Consider the following 23,415-nt stretch of genomic DNA (forward strand, 5'->3'; position numbering starts at 1 on the left):
CATCTAAATGAAAGCATGTCTAATCGTACATTTACAGGGCTATAATTAGAAAGATGCAATCAGCAATATGAGTCTTATGTTCAGCTAATGTGCTTACCAGTGTACTATCCAGTACCTCCCTCAAGCCTCATACCCAAACCCTATTTCCATCCCTATACTTATTGTCTACATTGTAGCTGTGTTAAAATAATAGCTTACTGTTTTCCTTTACCATTGGAGTAAGTGCTTTGAATGGTCTATTTTATTATTTAAGAGAAATCCTTTTTTTTCCTAAAATTCAGTTATTGGAAACTAATATTTTGAGGGATGGACTATTTAAAATGAAAATATTCAGTGGAACAGAATAGAGTCTATAATAGACCCAGGGTTGAGTTTGCTCTTAGGCAAGTTATTAAATTGCTCTAAGTTCCAGTTTACTCATAAATAAAGTGAAGATTTTAATACTTCTTTAAAAGGTTTTAATGATTGAATACTTAATGAAGCATAAAGGAACACTTCTAAATTCACCTTATGAGGCCAGAATTACCCTGATATTAAAACCCAGACAAGGACATTACAAGAAAAGGAAACTACAGGCCAATATGCCTGAAGAGCGTAGATGCAAACATCCTCAACAGAATATTAACAAACTGAATTCAACAATATATTAAAAAGACCATTCGCTATAATTAACTGGGATTTATTCCAGAAATACAAGATGGTTCAACATCTGCAAATCAATGTGATACACCACATTAACAAAATGAAGGATAGGGGCGCCTGGGTGACTCAGTCGTTAAGCGTCTGCCTTTGGCTCAGGTCATGATCCCAGGGCCCTGGGATGGAGCCCCGCATCGGGCTCCCTGCTCAGTAGGAGGCCTGCTTCTCCCTCTCCCTCTCCCCCTGCTTGTTTTCCCTCTCTCACTGTGTTTCTCTCTGTCAAATAAATAAATAAAATCTTTTAAAAAATAAAAAAATTAATATCTTATGATAAGGGCAATAGGTGTGCAATGTCAATAAATGTAATAGCAGCATGTACCAAGGGCAGTGAGGGTAGAAAGGAAAAGTCCCACTTGCATTCTTTGCATAAGGATGTCAGAGAGCAAAGTAGTAGGAGCTAAAGCTAGAGAAAGAAGCTGAGGCAAGATATGGAGAGGCTTTGGATATTATGCTAAGTGAGTTGGGCTTTTTCTCACCGGCCATTGGTCTCTCAACTTTTGATTGTGCATCACAATCCATTAAAAAAATAACTGAACATAAACATCCAATGAATGTACATTTTTGTGTATTTATGAATAGCTTAATGAATATATTATGTACATTATAAAGCATCTAAAATAAAATGTTCAAAGATAAGGTAACATTAGTATAAAAAGAAGGTAGAATATTTTCTTCCAAATAGCATAAATAGTCTTGATCGTCACTTTTTTTTTTAAGATTTTATTTATTTATTTGACAGACAGACACAGTGAGAGAGGGAACACAAGCAGGGGGAGTGGGAGAGGGAGAAGCAGACTCCCCGCTGAGCAGGGAGCCCAATGCAGGACTCCATCCCAGGACCCTGGGAACATGACTTGAGCCAAAGGCAGATGCTTAACCAACTGACCCACCCAAGCATCCCTTAATTATTTCTAATTTAATTATGTTGTGGCCAGAGAATATATTATCTCTGATGTAGATTATTTGCAATTTATTGAGACATGTTTTATTGCCTAACATAAGATCTACACTCCTAAACACTATGTGAACTAACAAGGGATATATATTTCTGTAGATCTTGGGTGTATGTTGTATTGTATGAATGTCATTTAGATCATATTTGTTGATGGTATTATTCAAATAAGCTATATCATTATTGGATTTGTGGCTATTTGTTTTATCAGTTTCTGAGACAGGATTGTGGAATTTTCCAAGTACGATTGTTGATTTTTCTGTTTCTCACATTACTTCAGTCTGTTTTTCTTTATTGCATCTGAAGCTCTGTTGTTAGGTGCCTACACATTTATGGTTGTTATGGCTCCTTGATTATTTGACACTTCAACATTTATCACTAGTAATACACCTTGAATTAATTCTCCTTTATCTAGTATTAGATAGCCACATGGATTTTCTCATGTTTAGTGTATGCATGCTTTATCACCCCTCCTTTTTACTTTCAGTGTTTCTGTGACTTTTTATATAATCAGTACTTTTTTCCTTTTTTAAAAAATTTCTATTTAAATTCAATTTAATTAACATATAGTGTATTACTAGTTTCAGAGGTAGAATTCAGTGATTGCATACAACAGCCAGTGCTCATTCCATCAAGTGCCCTCCTTAATGCCCATCACCCAGTTACCCCAATCCCCTACCCATCTCCCCTCCAGCAACACTCAGTTTGTTTCCTAGAGTTAAGAGTCTCTCTCTCTTTTTTTTAATAGACAGCATAGAGTTGGGTCTTGCCTTTTTATCCAGTCTGATGATCACTGCCTGCTAAGTGGATTGTTTCATACATTTATATTTGCTGTAATTATTGATATGTTCGGTTAAAACATACTACTTAGTGTTTGTCTCTTCTGTTCTTTTTTTCTTCTGTTCCTTCTTGTCCCACTTCTTTTGGATTGATGTAATATTCTTAGTATTTAATCTTATTTCTCCTGGTGACTTTTTAGCTCTAAGATACTTTTAATAGTTATTCTAAAATTTAGAATGTGTATCTTTAATTTATCTTCATCTATCTTCAAATACCAGACAAAAATGTTTACCAGATGAAAAATCTTCAAGCAGTATAATTTCATTTATCCCATTTCCAGTCCTTCAGGTCATTTGTTTTCATAGATGTCATTCTATGTATGTTATATACCTCACAACACATTGTTATTATTTTTGATTTTCATAATTTTCATAATCTAGTCAGTAACTTACATGCATGTATACACATACTGTTGCATGTGCAAGGCAGTTTGTTGGGAAGCAGACTCTTGGAGATTCCCATTAAGAAATTTTATTGGGGATATTCTCCATATTAATAACTGCAGAAGAGAAGGAAGTAGGATTTGGCAGAGAAGTTGGTATGTGAAGCTATATCAATAAATGCCTGAGCCTCTCCCACTGGGGGCTTTTGAAACTGGGATGAACCTTCAAATTTGTCCTGTAATTTCAAGGTTTTATATTCCCACATTGACACCGATAATTGGATGCAAGATATTCCCAGAAAGAAGCTGTGATTTTGGAAAGAGTCATCTCCAATAAGGGCAATTTCTGATGAGGGCTGAAAACTGAAGGCTATTGGTCAAGAGTGCTCTTAGTAACTTGAGGAAAAAGTCCTTTAGCTCTGAACCTGAAGAGGATCTTGATAATGCATCACATAGCCCACTGCAGATATATAGATGACAGAATAGAAATTTTATATATACATTTTGTTAGCACTTTGACAATGATGTGCCTAGGTGTGACTTTCTCTTGATGTAACCTACTTGAAATTCACTGATCTTGGTTGGAAATGTGGGGTCTTTTATCAATCATGAAAAAATCTTAGTCATCTCTTCAAAATTTTTTTGCTGTTCCATTCTTACTCTCATTCCTTTGTCCAACTCCCATTACACATGCTAAACCATTTGACACTGTGCACATCTTTCAGATGTTCTGTCAGGTTTTTTTTTTTTTTCTTTGTTTCAGTTTGGATAAATTTCTACTGACTTTCTTCAAAGTCCCTGACCATTTATTCTGCCATGTATGTTCTGTTATTAAGCCTGCTGAATGAATTTTCAAATCCAATGCTGTCTTTTGCATTTTCCACTTAATTTTTTAATTTAATTTTCCACTTAATTTTCATTTCCACTTGGGGCACCTGGGTGGCTCAGTCGGTTGAGCATTGAACTCTTGATTTTGGCTCAGGTCATGATCCCAGGGTCATGGGATTGAGTCTTGCATCAGGCTCTGTGGTCAGTGGGGAGTCTGCTTGAGACTCTGTTCCTCACTGTCTGCCCCTCCCCCCTGCTCATGCTCTCTCTCTCTCTCTCTCTCAAATAAATAAATCTCTTAAAAAATTATTTTCACTTAATTCTTTTATATTATTTTGCATTCTTTTGCTTACATTCCACCTCTCTTCAAACATGTAGTTCACTTTTTTCTCTAGACTCTTCCACATTATTTTTTTTTAAGATTTTATTTATTTATTTGACAGAGAGAGACACAGTGAGAGAGGGACCACAAGCAGGGGGAGAGGGAGAGGGAGAAGCAAGCCCCCCGCCGAGCAGGGAGCCCGTCGCGGGGCCTGATTCCAGGACCCCGGGATCACGACCCCAGCAGAAGGCAGACGCCCAACAACTGAGCCACCCAGGTGCCCCTAGACTCTTCCACATTGTTTATCATACTTCCTTAAAAATCTTTCTCTGCTAATTCATGTATCTGAGTGAATATTTCTTGTCTACTATTGCTTGATTTCTCTCTTTATTATGGGTCATGTATTCCTACTTCTGTACATTTTTCATATTATTTTGATTGTATGGCAGGTATTGTGTGTAAAAAAACAGTAGAGACTAAACTATATTATAGTAACCTTGAGAAAAGGGCACATGTCTTCCTGTGTGAGGCAATAAGGTAGTGGCCTGAGTCCATCTAAGCCGTGATTGAGCTGGATCTGGGATTTGTTGCAAATTCAGTTCTCCAGAGATTTAAAATACATTCAGTATTGCTTGGACATTTTTCTTTGTCTTAAGCCCAGCTTCCTGCTTTCTGCAATGTGGGCATATATACCCTGTTTTTAAGCTGATTTACCATCTTTTCATGACAATCAGAAGTTCTATTTAATCTTCATACCCACCCTGGCTCTCTGTGCCTTAGAACTTTCCATTCTGCTTCTGACACCAGCTTTCAGCGGGCCATTAGTGCTTCACTCAGCAAAACCCACATTTGCCTTGATTGGAGTCTCTCTCAGTCCTCTTAACCTTATCTCTAACCCTCAGCATGTCTCCCCCATGCATTCAAGGAAAGCCCCATGGAAAACTTAGGCAGGTAAGTGGAAATTGGTTTCGTGATTGCAACTCCTCTGGATTCTTATCTCTTGATCTAAGCCACAATCAGCTGGCCAATAAACATTTGTTAAGATTGGCTGGTGTCTCCTTACCCCAACTGTAGTGAATTTGCTCCTCTTCGTATAGTGCCACCACGGTTATAAGCTTGGCAGTCATATATCTCTTCTCTCCGAGGAAAAGATTACCCTTTATTGGAAATTAGTGATTTTAGTTTATTTTGTTAGTTCTCTGTGTGATACACACACACACACACACACACACACAAAGGGAAAAGAGAGAGAGCCAGAGAGAAAGACGAAGAGAGAGAGCTTATTCCATTTTTTCTATTTGCTGGGCTACCAGTGGTGGTCTCATAAATTTCTACATCAGGACTGGACATAGAAGACACGTTATTACTCTTTATTAAATATGTTCTCACAGTATATATTTTCTTTACCAATACCCTGACTTAATATTGTATTACAAATTCTCAATCACATTTGCAATTTCCATTTAGATTTAAATTTTTTTTTTTTTTTTTTTTTTTTTTTTTAAAGATTTTGTTTATTTATTTGACAGAGAGATAGACAGAAGAGCACAAGCAGAGGGAGTGGCAGAGGGAGAGGGAGAAGCAGGCTCTGCACTGAGCAGGGAACCCGATGCGGAACTCGATCCCAGGACCCCGAGATCATGACCTGAGCCGAAGGCAGACGCCCAACCATCTGAGCCACCCAGGCGCCCTAGATTTAAATTTTTCTAACATGCACTGTTTACCACAACTTTTTTTTTCTTTCCAATATTATATGTTCAAAATACTTGCATGTCTGATAATGGCTGTTACTTGTTTCTGACAAGTGAATGATATTGATTGGCATAGTAAACTCAGATTTTATTCCTTTTTCAAAATAGTCTTTGATATTTTCCTCCTGCATCCTAACTCCTTGCTACTCTTAAGGTGGTCTATGGACCAATAGCTTTGTCATCACCTAGAAGTTTGATAAAGTTGTAGACTTTATAATCCTATTCCAGATCTACTGAATCAGAATTTGCTTTTTAAAAAGACCCTCAGGCCATTTCTGTGTACATTAAAATTTGAGAAGCACTGCTCTAGTTTTCTCCTTTTGTGATGACAAGACTGATACTAGTCTGATTCTTTTCCTTTGTAATTAAACCGATCTTCCTGAGTGAAAGTTTTTTATATATTTTTCTTTGCTTTGAAATTAAAGAATTTCACCAGGAGTTTGTCTAGTTGTGCATCTGTTTTCATTAATCCTGCCCCGTAGCCTTTTTGATGTGGTTTTGGAATATAGGTGAGGTTCGGTGGGGTGGGGTCCGGAGCTGATGACCAAGAAAGAATTCTTTTTTTTTTTTTTTAAAGATTTTATTTATTTATTTGAGACAGAGAGAATGAGAGACAGAGAGCAGGAGAGGGAGGAGGGTCAGAGGGAGAAGCAGACTCCCTGCCGAGCAGGGAGCCCGATGCGGGACTCGATTCTGGGACTCCAGGATCATGACCTGAGCCGAAGGCAGTCGCTTAACCAACTGAGCCACCCAGGCGCCCTTGAGACATCTTAGGTGCAAAATCGTGGTTTGATTCAAGCACTGGGACAGGACAGAAAGAGCTGCTGCCCAGGGGGTGGGAGGGGTGGCTGATTATATACTTGGGAGTTGGGGGAGGTAAGGAAAAGGGAGGTTTTCCAAAGAACTTCCATATGCTAAAGAGGATCTACAGGATACTAGAGGCCTTGCCATTGTCAAGTTAAGATCGTTTTCCCCTCTAGCAAGGTATTAACATTAAGATAGTTGGGAGCTTCCTGGAAGAATGTCACACATATCCCACCCAGGAGTGGGTGAGGGGGAGTTTGCAGGGAGTCAGCTTTTGCTTTGTATTTAGCTAGCCTTCTGCTCCCTCATCATTTTCCATCTGTAAAATTAAGTATTTCTATGTATAAAATATATTTTATTATTGCTATGCTTCCATCTAGTCATTTTTCTCTTGTATAAGACAATACAGTCCAGGTATTAGTGTATAGACTAGTTCTATTCAAATCCTAGCTTTGTCACTTAAAAACTCTGTAACCCCGGGAATTTTGCTAAACTTTGCTTTAGTTTTGTTATCTATAAAATAACCATATCCATATGGTGTTTTGTTTTATGTTTTGAGGTTTAAATTAGTTAATACATATATATTCCTTAGGAAGAGTGCCTGGCAAATTTCACATCATCAGTAAATGTTAGCTCAATCTCAGATCCATCTCTTCCTGTTTTTGCTCTACATGGTATTTTTCCACTTGATCTTCCAGAGTACTAAATAATGTTTCAGTAGTAATTATTTACTGATTTCCAAAAATAAAAAATCACAGCTTAAAAAATAGTTCCAGGTTGGGGCGCCTGGGTGGCTCAGTCAGTTAAGTGTCTGCCTTCGGCTCAGGTCATGATCCCGGAGCAGGGAGTCTGCTTCTCCCTCTGCCCCTCACCGTGCTCGTGCTCTCGTTCTAGTTCTTGCTCTCTCTCAAATAAATAAAATCTTTATTTTTAATTTTTTTTCAAAGATTTTTATTTATTTGACAGAGGGATAGAGAGCACAAGTAGGCAGAGTGGCAGGGAGAAGCAGACTCCCCATTGAGCAGAGAGCCCGATGTGGGGCTCCATCCCAGGACCCTGGGATCATGACCTGAGCTAAAGGCAGATGCTTAACTGACTGAGCCACCCAGGTGCCCCAAATAAAATCTTTAAAAAAAATAATTCCAAAAAGTCTATTTTATATAGTTTTAACTATATTTTCTTTGGGAATTCTCCTCCTTTTTTCCTCCTTCTTTTATGTTTTGTTACCTTGCACTCTATTTCAATGGGATACAATTGTCTTACATATTTAGACTGACTTTTGTTCCTTCATGTCACTCATTCTTTTAACTGAGTTTTAATTTTTTCTCTGCCTCCTCATAATTTGGGGCTTTCTTAGAATCATACATGTCAAATCATTACAGTTCCCTAACATGCAGTAAACCAGTAAGAAATGGCTGACCCTGAAGTGTCTGCTGATTTTCTCCCTCTGCCACAATGTGTGGAGAATGGCTCTCTGCTCTCAAGTCTCCCCATTTCTCTTCCAACTATAGGGATGAGAAGTAGGTCAGGTCACTGTAGCGCTTCAACCTTTTAGGAGCAATTAAGTCAGCAGAATCTGGTAAGCATCCTGGGGACCATCTGAAGCAAGGCATCAGGCATTCCTCTTTCTAATGGATTTCTACCAGAAGGGTTCCCTCAGATGACTATGAAATCTAATCTTCTCTCTTTTCCATAAGAGGTAAGCCTTTGGCTCTGCTGGTGGTCCCTTGGCTCTTGCACAATGTCAAGGAGAATGAAGTTTCATTCTTGAAGAATGAAATTCTCTTCTTCAAGAGATCTTGAAAGCCTCAGAAGCATTTTCTAGGCTATGACAGCATGTCTGCCCTGAATCCACCTTTCAGGACATGTGTGCACATGCATGCACACATGCACATTTTGCATTTTATACACTTCTATATGTTAAAATTATATATTTTTAAGAGCAATATGTATTATTACGAATGTAAATAATATATTTTTAAATGAGTGAAAGGTTATGTGGGAAGCAGACAACTACTAAAGACTATTCTCTTAGAAGTATAGCTGATAAGAAAAGGAAACAAATAGGTTAAAAGAGAAAAAATAGGTTAAAGAGCTGTTTTGCCTGTTTGTTTTGGTTTGGTTTTAAAGATGAAATAGGCTTGGGGCGCCTGGGTGGCTCAGTCGTTAAGTGTCTGCCTTCGGTTCAGGTCATTATCCCAGGGTCCTGGGATCAAGCCCAGCATCGGGCTCCCTGCTTGGCGGGAAGCCTGCTTCTCCCTCTCCCAATCTCCCTGCTTGTGTCCCTCTCTCTCTCTGTCTCTCTTTGTCAAATAAAAAAAAAGATGGAATAGGTTTGAGCATGTTTATATATTAAAGTGCAGGGACAGTGAACAGAAAGATGTTGAAGATACAGAAGAGAGATGAGATGAGAATATATTCCTTTCTCAACTAATCAGGGTGCTCACATTGTAGTCACAGTCTTAACAATTGGCTGTTAGACACTCTCTTTTGTTTCATCTCATTTGAATGAAAATCCATTTTTAAAGTTCCAAATCTATCTTCGTGCCTTAGTAAATAAATTCCAGTGAAAAACTTTTCCAACATATCTAGATTATAATAAGTATGTAGACAATGGGATTTGTGTTTAAATAAATAAGTTAAACAAATTTTAGATGACTTTTTTTTTCAGTAGAACTTATTACTTTAGTATGTTATATGAAAAACTACTCAGTCTTTCTTGAAGTTATTTGATCATGCCGTTCCCTACTTCTGCCAAACCTGAGATCATCTTAGGAGGCTACCATCATGTAACATACATTGGGAAACAGTGTTTAAATCACTAGATTCTTGTCAATTTTTTTAAGCAATCATCTGTTGTAGTTGAATTACAAAATCTCAGTGGTATATAATAATAAACATGTATTTCTTTCACAACTGTGTATCAGTTACTCTAGGCTGGCTGAGGGCACAATGAATTTTGTTAGCATGATTCAAATACCTGCACTGTATTATATTTACTCTTGTCCCATTGACCAAAACAAGTTATATGGCCAAGTCCAGCGTTAAGGAACTAGGAAGTATATGAACTTTTTGTGGAGAGATTGCAAAGTTACATGAAATAGGATGGGGCTATGGATTGTGAGGAAGAATTTGACTTAGTAACTCAATCTACCAGAGCTCTCAGGATTATTATTTTGAATCTGCACGTAGGAGTCAGGACACCTGAGTTTGAAGTGTTTTTCACTGGAGGTTTTATTGACATTTTTGCATGGGGCAATCCTTCCTGGATATTGTCAGATTTTAGCATTGCTGGCTTTCACCTACTAAATGCCAGTAAGCATCTTGACAAACTTTTCCAAATATTCCCTAGGGAATCAATAACATCACTAATTGAGAAGCACAGATTCTACTGTTTACTAATTTTGTGACCTTGGGCACATAATTAATCATTTCGCTTTTCTAAGCCATTAAGAAGAGGTTAGAATTAAACTGTAATTTCTGTTTCAGCATTAACATTTGACAGGTTGAAAGAGAGAAAATAGGGATGACTGGACAGAATATATCTGAAAACCAGAATATATGCTCCAGACCATTTCTTCTACCTCCAAATCATCCCGGGAGTGTATGATTCCTTTCTCATACTTTAAGATGACAGTAACAAGCTAAAGAATGTCAGAGGAAAGCAATTAGAATGGTTGTTGAGGACTGAACAACGTCATATTAGTGACATTTGATCAAACTGGGCTTGTTTAGTCAAGAAATAAAGAATGAACTTGGTTAGAAAAGAGAATTGGAGCATGAGGATAAAAGCCCCATAATAATTTTCATTTGCTCACTAAATCATTATTGAGTGCCTAATATGTGCTAAACGTCATGTTGGCCCTTTTCAAATTGATCATGGAAGATAGATTTAATATGCATTGTTCAGGGTCATTGGGTGAAATGGTAAGTAAATTAATTTTGACTTAAAGTAAGAAAGAAGGGCATAATTATTAGGGAGTCTGAAAAAGAAATGGATGATTTCAGCAGTCAGTAAGGTCCTCATAATTTGAGATGTTCAACTTTCCAGAGGGTAGGAGATTAATCTTATCCATCTTTGAATCCCTGGTAACTTCTCACATGTTGAGGACATAGTAAGTGTTCAGTAGGAATTTGTTATATAAACAAATGCATCAAATGGGTGACAGAAATAATTTCTTTCTAAAGTTATCCAACTCAAAAATTCGGTGATTTTAAGAGAACATGGAACCCCACAAAGTCATTTGCTCACCTCATAAAGTATGTTAAGAGGAAGTATCTCTTCAAAAGAAGTTTGAGGACAAAACAGAGGAAGAAACTAAGTTATCCAACAATAGCCAGATTCATGTATATGGAAGGGGATAAAAAGTAGTGCTGGTCTTTGCATGGTGATGTCTGGTCCGGGGCTGACAGTATACATATGAGTCATCATTCCCTTTTGCATACTATCTATAGTACTTTGAGAAGTACTAAGATAAATTTTCTAGAGAAATTACCCTAATCCTCCATTTCCTTCATTACTTTTGAATTGCTACAACAGATTGTTTCTTGTCATTAGTTTCCTTCAAATAAATAAACAAAGCTAAATAGAAGCGTAATACCAGAGAAAAACAAGTCAATTACAGGCTTCGGTTAGTTAGGCTTTGATTAATCAAGGTTTTATCTTACTAAAAATGTAGGAAAGGATGTTCTTATTGATTGGAAGTAAACAGTTGCCAGATATAAGCAACCGAGTGGGAATATATGTTTGAGTCACCCATGACTCCACAGGGAAAATCTTAAGAGATAGAAGGGCGCTTCTCGATGTAACTTAATCATTCATATATAATTTGTATTTTGACAACATAAAAATTTTAGTGCTAAAACAGAAAATGAAGCCTAAGATATAATCTCTTGCCAAATTAACTATCTATTGCCACCTGAGTTTAGGGCTGAATCAGAAATATTGTGAAATTAAGATACTTCCTGGGTGTCAAGTCATCTTAATGTATGCACATTTATTCAGCACTTACCACAACATTAGAAACGTGGGCAATAAAAAAGTAGATGAAATATACTTCTTGTTTCTGGCTATGGTGAAATAAGAGACTAGATTTATCCTCCCACTGAAAATAACTAGAAAATTGTACCAAATATGTGAAATAACTATTTTCATACATTGGACAACAGGCAGCACAAGGAAAAGAAATGAGGTGAGCCCTATGATAACATTGACTTTTTGCCTGAAGGCATATTCCACACCACAAAGCAGCCAGCAGACTGTGTCTAGAACAGGATGGTTTCCCTGAATTCAAGAGACAGAGATTAGGGAAGCTGAGTGAGCTGGAACATAAAGGGCAGAGTCCCAGAAAAAAGAATTCCAGAAGTTTACCTGATGAAAATATACTTCAAAAATAAAGGCAAAATCAAAATACCCAAACAATAAAAAATGAGAAAAATTTTCACCAGTAGACCTATGCTAGAAGAAATTCTAAAGGAATTTCATCAAGCTAAAGGAAAATTATACTTGATAAGAAATCAAATCTAAAAAAAAGAATAATGAGAACCAAAAATTTAATGTTGAGTCAATATAAAAGATTATATTTTGCTCTTCTTAATTCATGTAAAAAAAAACTATTGTCTAATTAATGAAAATATAATAAGGTATTCTGGGCTTAGATGTGTAGAAATAAAATCTCCAACAGCAATAACAAAAACGATAAGAGGGGTTAAATAAAAATATACTACTGTAAGGTGCTTATGCTGTATGTAAAGCTGTATAATGTTAATTCAAGGAAGAGAATAAGTAAAGGACATATAATGTAATTAGTAATCACTAATATACAAAGTATCAATAAGAACGGATTAACTAATTTCATGAAAATTAACTGGATGCTGGAAATTAACTAATTGCAGCAATCGAGAGAGCATTTATTCTAGAATATAAGCTGAATCTCAGTAAGAACAGTGAGTTCTGTGGCTTTTTAATTTGCTCAGTTCCTGTTCCCCTACCCTGCCCTCAGTGAGGTTCATAGTAAACCTGAAAACCAAAAACCCACAATCATGGTGAACACCAGCAGTCTGACAGCCACTGGAGGGGACAAAACAAAGTTGCAGCTCCTTTCAAATCCTCATTCCCAGAAAATTGTTATTGTTTTTTTTGTCTGATGGTTTCCTGGAAGACCCCACTTGCAAGGCAGTCTATTTGACCTGACCGGGAAGTAAAACAACAACAACAACAAAACAAGCATTCCCTGGGTTATTTGTCAAAACATTTTTTTTAATTGTTTAAAATAACAGATGCCTAGGGTGGTGCATATCAGTTGGGGCAAAAGAGGGTAGCCAAAAACCTTAAAAGGAAAACCTAAGGAATGAGACATCCATAGGAGCTTTGGAAAGCTCTGACATATCACCGGGAATCTAGAAGAAAATGAGAATGTGTAGGGAAGGCTGTGTGCACATACTCAACCAAAATCTGAGAAGACTCTCAGCTCTCACTAAATTCCTAGTACAAATCCTTGCTACAATTAGTGATCCTAGCAAGGCAATGGAGCTAATATAGGAGCAAAGTTTTCTTTCTTTTTTTTTTTTTAAAGATTTTATTTATTTATTTGTCAGAGAGAGAAAGAGCATGAGCAGGGGGAGCGGCAGGCAGAGGGAGAAGCAGTCTCCCCGCTGAGCAAGGAGCCCGATGTGGGACTGGATCCCAGGACCTTGGGATCATGACCTGAGCTGAAGGCCGATGCTTAACTGACTGAGCCACCCAGACGTCCCCAAAGTTTTCTGTATTAATGCTATTGACTTGGTACTAATTTAAAATAGCGTTATGTTAATTAATTTTAATACTCTGGACAAGCACCAAGAAAATGATCCCCCAAAATACAGTAAAGAAATGGCAAGGGAATGAAAATGGTACACTAGAAAATGTCTATTTAAAACAAAACCATAGGGGTGCCTGGGTGGCTCAGTCAGTTAAGCATCAGACTCTTGATTTCGGCTCAGATCATGATCTCAGGGTGGTGAGATCGAGCCCCATGTCAGGGTCTGTGCTCACTGGGGTGTCTGCTTGAAGATTCTCTCCCTCTGCCCTCCCCCCTCACTCGTGTGCTCTCTCTCTCTCTCTGTCTCAAAAACAAAAACAAAAACAAAACTACATATTAAATAATTCAATTTATAGGAAATGTTCAGAATAGGCAAATCTATAGAGACGGAATTTCTTCTGGGGGTGATGGAAATGTTCTGAAAGTAAATAGTGGCAATTTTTATGCAGCTCTGTGAATATACTAAAACCACTGAGTTGTATACTTTATTTTTTTTTTTTATTTTTTTTTTTAAGATTTTATTTATTTATTTGACAGAGACAGAGACAGCGAAAGCAGGAACACAAGCAGGGGGAGTGGGAGAGGGAGAAGCAGGCTTCCCGCTGAGCCGGGAGCCCGATGTGGGACTCGATCCCAGGACCCTGGGATCATGACCTGAGCCGAAGGCAGTCGCTTAACCAACTGAGCCACCCAGGCGCCCTGAGTTGTATACTTTAAAAAGGTGAATTTCATGGTTTTTAAATTATATTTCAATTTTAAAGTACACCATACAAATGTAAAACACTATTTAAATAGCCCATAAAGGAGAACAAATGGAATTGTAAATACTCTATCCAAAAGAAGATAGGAAAATAGAAAAGAGATACCAAGAACAGATGGGAGAAATAGAAAACAAATCCTAAGATGGTAGACTAGATCCAATAATGTCAGTAATTACAATAAAAGTAGATGAATAAACTCTGTAGTTAACAGGTAGAGATCCGCATAAAAGATACAAAGGAAAACCCAAACATATGCTGCTTATAGGAGATTCACTTTACATATGAAGACACAACCAGGTTGAAAGGAAAAGAACGTAAACAAACAGTATCATTATAATGCTAGAATGATTATCATTATCAAGATGGACCATATACTGGATAGTAATACAAATGATTTCTGAAAATATCAATGGATTAGAATAACACATGGTATTTCCATCTTTTGAAGCAAAATATACTAACTCAAAACCAAAGTGATTTGAAGGGAAGATATATTAATAATAAGAGTGGAAATAATAGAGGAAACCAACAAAGCAAAACATTGGTTCCTTGAAATGGCTGTTAAGATTTATAAATAGTCAGCAAGAATAATCAAGAAAATAAATGAGTATAAATTAGTCAAATCAGATAGGAAAGAGGAGTCATAACTCTGGATACTAGAGACATTAAAAATAATAATGGAGTATTATGAACAACTTTATGCCAGTTATTCGAGAACATTGACAAAATGGACAATTTCCTTTAAAGATACAACTTAGCAAACTGCCTCAAAGTAGCTGACAATCTAAATTTGTAATTCAAATCTTGTCATAATGGAAACTTCGGACCCAGAAGAATACTCCGCAACCTTTTTTATGAGGCAAATATAATACAGATACCAAAAGCTGAAAAAGATATTACAAGCAAATTATAGATCAATATCCTTCATGAGTATAACTATAAAAATTCATTTAAAATATTAACAAATCAAATTCAGCAATATATAAAAATGATAAATCATTATATCCAGGTAGGTTTTATCTCATGATTGCAAGCTTGGTCCAACATTGGAAAGTCAATCAATATAATTGACTACATCAATAGAACAAAAGAGAAAAAAAACACATGATCATCTCAATGGATGCTGAAAATACATGAGACAAATATCAATGCCCATTACTAATTTTTTTTAAAAAGAAACTTTTAACAAAGTAGAAATGGAAGGAAATTTCTTCAAAATAATAAAGTACATTTATGATAAAACTAAAAATAACCCTAAACTTAATGCTGAAACATTTAATGTTTTCCACCTAAGACTGGGGACAATGCAGGGACGTTCACCCTCACCATTTTTAATCAACACTGTACTGAAAATTCCAGCCACATAAATAAATTAGAGAAGAAGAAGCAAATGTCTATTTTCATGGCATGATTGGCTATGTAGAATATCCTGAAGAAGCTGCCCCCTCAAATTTTTAGTATTAATTAGTGATTTTAGTAAGTGCTTTGGGTACAAGCACTTTGATAAAAAATCAAATTGCATTTCTATATACTACCAACAATGTTAATATAAATGTAAAAGTAAAAAGTTACAATAGCATAAAATAAAGTAGTAATAAATTTGACAAAAATATACCAAATCTTTTCACTAAAAGCCTAAAACATCACAGAGATAAATAAAGAACAAATTGATAGAGGCCTTTTGTTTTTAGATGAAGATCAGGTAATTAACAATGCCTTTAGATTTGAAATGCCTTCCCTCTTAAGCAAAGCCCTTTCCTTTTATTACATCAAGATTAGAAGGCCTGGAAATTTGGGAACCCATGCCCAGTGCGTAAAATCAAAATTCTGATTCCCTTCCAAATAAAAATCTTCGTTTTCAACTTCCTGCATGTGTGTGATTAAGCATATGCGGCTGGAAATGCTATCGCGTGATTTTGCATTACTTAACAGCAGTGCAAAGCAATTCCCTGAAACCTTGCTTCAACTTTCCAAGGAATAGTACTTTTCAGTACTTTGAATCTCCTATTTTGAATAAATATCCAGTAACAAAATAATTGTCACATCTGCCCCTGGAAATTTGATATGTATTGGGACTGCGTACTGACGTTCTATCAAGTTAGCATTATTGCTGAAGTGCCAAATTAGTAATGTTGTGATGTTTCATATTTAGATAGTAGCAACAGGATAAGAGCCTGATGAAGGGTAATTATCTTTCTATTTAGCTAGAACCCATTTCCATCTTTAAGAGGAATTTATCCTATCCTCTAGATCATTTTGCTTGTAGAAAGTTTGCATTCATCATTTATACTTCATTTTACAGAAGGCTTACGTGATGTCATTGGACCATTCAGGAATCACATTTACCACATTAAATTTTATCAATGAAAATTGCTGAGGAAAAAAGTATCTCCTAGCTTTCCCACAAACAAGAATTTGAACCGATAGCTTAGTATTCAATGCCATTTTAGAAATGAATTGTGAAGGGAATTTCATATTACATTGCTTCTCCTTAGAGTGTAAAAAATGGATTATTACTGCAAAACTGCATAAAAACTCTCTGAAGGGTGAGAAACTGGATCTGCTACTTTGACTTACGCTTAAGCAAATGGATATTACAGTCCCAGTCAGGCCTTGGAGGCCTGGTATTCACTTGCAATTTTTCTTTATGTTCCCAGCATCAAGGATTATCAGGGAAAACCTTGGTTTTACAGTGGAATTCTGTTTTTGCACTCATTTATTCAAGAAGCCAACCAGTCCAGTTCTCGCCGTCTGACCTATTATATCCCACTTTACCTATGTAAAATTATACATCTCCACCCTAACCCATCAAACCCAAGCACTAGTGAGTTCTCCCATTACAGGCAATTTTTCTGTGTATTAGTGAAATGCCGCTTATTTCTCACTGCATAATTATGTCTTAGTATGTCTAAACACCTAAACCAGAAATAGAGAAAGCAAAGCATTTGGTAGTTTCCTGATCATAATCTCTTAGAACTTGTTGCCGTCAGGGGATGTATGTTATTCAGCTTTGTATCCTCAGTATTCAGAACAGTGCCTGACAAAGGAGTAATCAAGAAATCCATGTTTAATAAGTAAATATGTAAATGAAGTAAAACACCTCCATTTTAAGAATATTCAATATCATCATAACCAGCTTCACTGATTTTTTTCCAAGTTTCGTGTGTATGTGTATGAGTGTATGTGATTTTATGGATGAAAGCTGAGTCAAACCCATCTAATTACTACAATTCTTGTGTTCAAAGTCAGCAGAGTGAAACTACAACTAATCTTTTCTGTAGGTTTTATGTCTTTATCTCTGGAAAAACACTAGCCATTTCTCCTGAAATCAAGCATGCAATGTCAGGATCATTTCCCACTCATTCCCACACATTTAAAACATAATTAAGTCTACTGCCACTGCTTTATAATTTCCCAAGCCCTTCCCTATCACTACATCTATAGACCCTGTCTATGCTCTGGTTACCAAATGACTTGGTTACAACCTTCCTTCTGACTATATTTGCCTTTGTATCTCTATTATAGCATAATGAAATGACCAGCACTAAAACCAGTTTCTTTTTAACTCATCATACTTCTCTTCATGTTCTTATGATGGCTCACCATTGGACTGTAGGTTATTTAAATATTTGCTTTCTACACTTGCTTTAAGCAAAATATAGTACACATGTGCACATGTGTGTATTTGTGTAGACAGAAAAGAATGGGGTCCTCGACCTTAGGAAAATTGTAATCTGTAGGGGAAAATACACATACACACACACACACACACATACATACACACACACATACTTTAAGGCACATTTGCAAACCAGTCATCTAAAACTTCTTTGCATGTTAATGAAAATGTAATCAATATATATATATTTGAATCCACATATATATATGTACTTCAGAACTAACTAGAAATATTAATCAATTTTGATAATAAACTGTTTTTATGTCCCCTGTAAATGATATTTCCCTTCTCTTATTCTCCCACTCTTTCTAGGTGCCTGTCTCGAATGCAGAATAGTCTACTATATATTACATTTTTTATTGAGATTCCAATGTATTTAAGAATCATCAGATTCTGTATAGGAAATCTCAAAGCATGTCATCAGTAACGTGTGGAGAAGCTGCACATTCTAAAAGGCATGCCTTTGTTTTAAATGTTCATGAGCCCTGGACTCAGAGATTTTAATGCATGAAGGGACACACACGCTCGAAAAGGGCCAGACCTTACTCATGTCTCAATTTATAAGGGGGCAGCTTTCTTCACCCGCTTGTCCCAAACACCAGGATCATGCCTACAATTTTCAGTCCAGACGTGTTTGTAACAACATTAGCATGGATTATTTTACTCAGAACTTTAGATTGACAACAGAAAAAATTGAGAATAATCAAGATCATCCTATCAAATGAGCTATATACAGTTTACAACAATCAATGTAGGCACAATTATATACAAAAAATTATAGATATTATGTTTTGTGTTTCAACCATTAATGTCCATTGTTTGTTACTAAATTGGTGAAGCCTTTAGCAAGGTGGGGCTTAAAAGGACTATCTCTATTTTGATAGAATCCACAACTTCTTGCACTGCCTTCATTCTGGATCTGACACTCTTCTATTACCAGTCTGCATTTGTGCAGCGTATTTCTTGTACCAGACAGCTTCATCGCAGAAGATTCTATCTTCCCATCTGCAATGCCTCAAACTTCACACTTTCTGTACAGTTTTCTACAGCTGTATCTGCATGGCCCCAGCAATCCCTTTTCTTGCTTTGCTACTGGACAGATCTATTAAAGTCCTGGAACTGCCATACATTTTCTTCAGAATGTTCAATGCCTCTCTCTCTTGAGAACGGCTTCTTTCTCCCTGCTGTGCTGTTGCTCTCGGAACCTACTTTCTCTTTTTGGTGCCTGTGATTGGCTGTGCATGAACAGTGAGAGGTTTTACTGTCTGCCTTGGTTTCTTGGCACAGAAAGGAATGCTATCTCTGTAACTGAACATTACCCAAAGAAAGTTCCAGGCTGCGTAGAAGACACAGGCTGTGATTCTACTCCGGTAGCATGATCAAAGGCTCCAGTTCCCTGTCTTCAAAAATTACCTGGGCAATACTTGGCCAGATTAGAACAGCATAGAATTGTGGTGAAATGAGACCACAAAAGCAGTGGGCAGGAATATCTAGGAGCTCTGCTAGGCAGCAGAGGGTAAATGGCAACATATCTATGAAAATAAGAAAATAAGAAAGTTCTCCAGGGAGAACCAGTCATTGGGGGCCCAAACACTTTCATGAATTTTACCTCCAGGAGCTTGACCAGGTTCTCACAGTGACTACCAGAGAAAAATCCCCTGATATTTTCTGGCAGGTGGAGGGGAAAAGGAACCATTTTGAAATATGGCAGACCACTCTGTTCTTCTTAACAAAGCCTACCCTCAGGAGAAATTATGTAACCAAAGCCTAAACTTCTGGGGTTTTATCAGAGCCCTCTAGCCAGGGAAGAGGGAAATACTAAACTCCAGCCCACTCTAATCATCCTGTCCCACTAAAGGAAAGGGTGGGGATTGAGAAGTACAGTTGACCCTTGAACAACATGGGTTTCAACTGCATGGGTCCACTTACACAGCGAGGTTTTAGAGTCCAGTACTGAAAATGTATTTTCTCTTCCTTATGATTTTCTTAATAACATTTTTTTCTTCTCTAGCTTACTTTATCATAAGAATACAGTATATAATACATATAACATACAAAATATGTATTAGTTGACTATGTTATTGGTAAGGCTTCCAGGCAACAGCAGGCTATTAGTAATTGACTTTTTTGGGAGTCAAAAGTTATACATGGATTTTTGATGTTGCGGGGGAGTTGGTGCTCCTAACTCACTCATTGTTCAAGGGCCAACTGTACATGTGAAGTTCAGAGTACAGAGGTACAGACTCACTAAAAGACTGAGACCTACTCATAGGACTATAGAACACTTCCTCTCCCTAAACACCTTAATGCCATATTACTAAAGGCCTATTTACAGCAGTTCCTTTTATGCAATACATCATGTTTGGCTATCAAGAAAAAAATTACAAGACATACTAAGAGGCAAACACACACACACACACATACACACACAGTTTGAAGAGAGAGCAAGTATCAGAATCAGACTTAGATATAGCAGGGATGTTGGATTTGTCAGACTCGTAATTTAAAACAACTATGATAAAGAAGCTAAGGGTTCTAATACATAAAGCCTATAATATGCAAGAACAGATGGAAAATGTAAGCAATGAGATGAAAATTCTAAGAAAAACAAAAAGAAATGCTAGAGATCCAAAACACTAACAGAAATGAAGAATGCCTTTGATGGGCTTATTAGTAGACTGGACACATCTGAGGAGAGAATCTCTGAACTTGAGGATATTTCAGAAGAAACCAATAAAACTAAAAAACAAAGAAAAAAAGCCTGGGGAGGGGGAATAAGAACAGAATATTCAAGAACTGTGGGACAACTACAAAAGATATAAGATAACAAAAGATATGCATAATGGGAATTCCAGAAGGAGAAGAGAGAAGGAATAGAAGGAACATTAAATAATGACAGAATTTCCCCCAAATTAATGTTAGACACCAAACCATAGATCCAGGAAGCTCCAAGAACATCAAGCAGAATAAACGCATATCTTTGTAGGAGGTCTTGAAGAAGAGAAGAGACTGATTAAGGTAGAGGCAATATTCAAAAGATGACAAAATTTTTCATAATGAGGATATAGATGTATTTTTGTATTCAAGAATCACAATGAGACCCCCAGGAAAAAAAAAGATACTCAGATGCATTATAGTGAAACTGTAGAATGGCAAAGAAAACAAATAACCCTAAAATAAATAAGAAAGAAAAGACAAATGTTGTCCAAAGCACTGAAAAGTCACCCAACAATAGCCTCATTCAAATGTATATTCCAAAATGCTATGATATTCCCAAAATTTGGTAGGGAAATGAAGAAATACTATGATTCATAATAGCAACTATTTATGGTAGGTCAGTTAGAAAGTCCTATTTTTTTTAAATAGGAGGAAAAGCTATAGTTCCACATGATGGTTTGACAACTGAGAATAACCAGCAGTCCTTTTTTTATGTATAGTGTGAGTTCACTTTATGCCACAAAATGTAGCTGGTTTGATAATGAACATTCAAATAACCATATAGAACTTTCCCACTCAAAATATATCAAAATACCCATGAGTGAGAATGCCATCATCCTAGAGACTGTCTTGAACCTGTTCTAAACTATAAAAATGAAACAAACCTTTACTGTACTAATTATTTGAACAGTGACAAATTTTATATGAATATGATTTGACACCACTTATGAGAATAATTTGCATAAAGACACATCCTGCCTTGACAGACACCCAGAATAGTTCAGGTATCCCTATTGAAGGATTGGCATATTGTTGTTTTTAAAATGTGTTTATTTCACTACATTACAGGAACTGGTAGAGAATAAGAGGATAAATAGCACATTTTTTAAAAAACAAAATTGAGAATTCTAAAAACAAAGTTAGAACATTTTCTTGATTGATTGATTTTCCCTTGTTCTTTACAACTCAGAAGTCATTGTTCTGAATTGGACAATATTGATCTCTGAAGTAGTTCTATTCAGAAGCTTTATTTACAGGAGTTAAATGCCAAACACTCTTTTCATTGATGTCCACATGAGGCTCAGCTCTCAATGTTACAAATGTATTCCTAATTCTTGGGATTTTCACATCATTGATCAAAAAGGAAAAGAAAGGTGTGCTTTTTGATTGCTCCTAAGATCTGCATCACAAACAAGTCTAGACATTTAAGAAACACTTTGAATATATTTAACTTTAATATCCTTTCAGTGTTTTTTGCTTTCCTCCAGAAAAATCCAAATGATTCTAAAAGACTAACCACAATGTTCTGGCCACGTTTGGACAATGAAGGGGAGTTAGTGAAAATAAAAACAAAAAACAATCAGTCATCAAAAGCAAACTTATTTTCAGAAAGTAAGTATGTGGAGAACGTGTGTACAATATCCTATGAAATAAACCTTATTAATAGCATGGTTCAAGTCTTCTATATTTTTATAATATTTGGTGTGATTTATTAGTAACAGGAAGAGGTTTTTTAAAATATCAAATTGTGAGCATGGATTTGTCAATTTCTCCTTGTAGTTCTACCCATTTTTCTGTCATATATATATGTAAATACACGGTATATAAATATTTATAATATTTTATAAATAATATTTGGTGTGTTGAAGAGTCTCTTTTTTATTGAATAAATGTGATGTGTATCATTGTATCAGTTTAAGGTGTACAGTGTGTTACTTTGATACATATATATTGTAATATGATTGCACTGATATGGTGATATTTATCACATTACATACTTATAGTACAATATTATTGTCTATATTTATTATACTGTGCATTAGATCTCTATGGCTTATTTACTACCCCTTACAAGTTTGTAGCCTTACACATCATCACTCTTATCCCCCCCTCCCCTCATAACCATCATTTTACTCTCTGGTTTTTGCAAGTTTAACTTTTTTTAGATTTCACATATAAGTGATATCATATAGTACTTGTCTTTGCCTGACTTATCTCATTTGCCATAATGTGCTCAAGGTCCATCCATGTCGTAGCAAATGGGAGGATATCTTCCTTTCTCATGGCTGAACAATATTCCATTCTGTATATGTACCACATATTTTTATCCATTCATCTGTTGATGGGCATTTGGGTTGTTTCCATATCTTGGTGATAAACATGGGAGTGCATATATCTCATCAAAATCCTGTTTTCATTTCTTTGGGTATATACTCAGAAGTGGAACTGCTGGATCATATGGAAGCTCTATTTATAATTTTTTGAAGAACCTCCATATTGTTTTCTATAGTGATTGGACCAATTTACATTCCCATCAACAATGTATTAGGGTTCCCTTTTCACCATATCCTTGCCAGCACCTGTTGACACTCGTCGTCTTGATGGCAGCCATTCTGATAAGTGTGAGGTGACATCTCATTGTGGTTTTGATTTGCATTTCCCTGAACATTAGTAATGTTAAATACGTTTTCATGGTCTGTTGTCCATTTCCCTTATGCAATATATAGTTTGCAAAAATCGTCTCTTGTTCTGTAGGTTGTCTTTTCATTTTGTTAACTGTTTCTTTTTCTGTGCAGAAGCTTTTGAGTTTGATGTAGTCTCATTTGTTGATTTTTTTCTTTTGTTGTTTATGCTTTTGGCATCATGACCAAAAATTATTG

This window comes from Neomonachus schauinslandi, chromosome X (assembly GCF_002201575.2).
Source record: "Neomonachus schauinslandi chromosome X, ASM220157v2, whole genome shotgun sequence".
Taxonomy (NCBI): domain Eukaryota; kingdom Metazoa; phylum Chordata; class Mammalia; order Carnivora; family Phocidae; genus Neomonachus; species Neomonachus schauinslandi.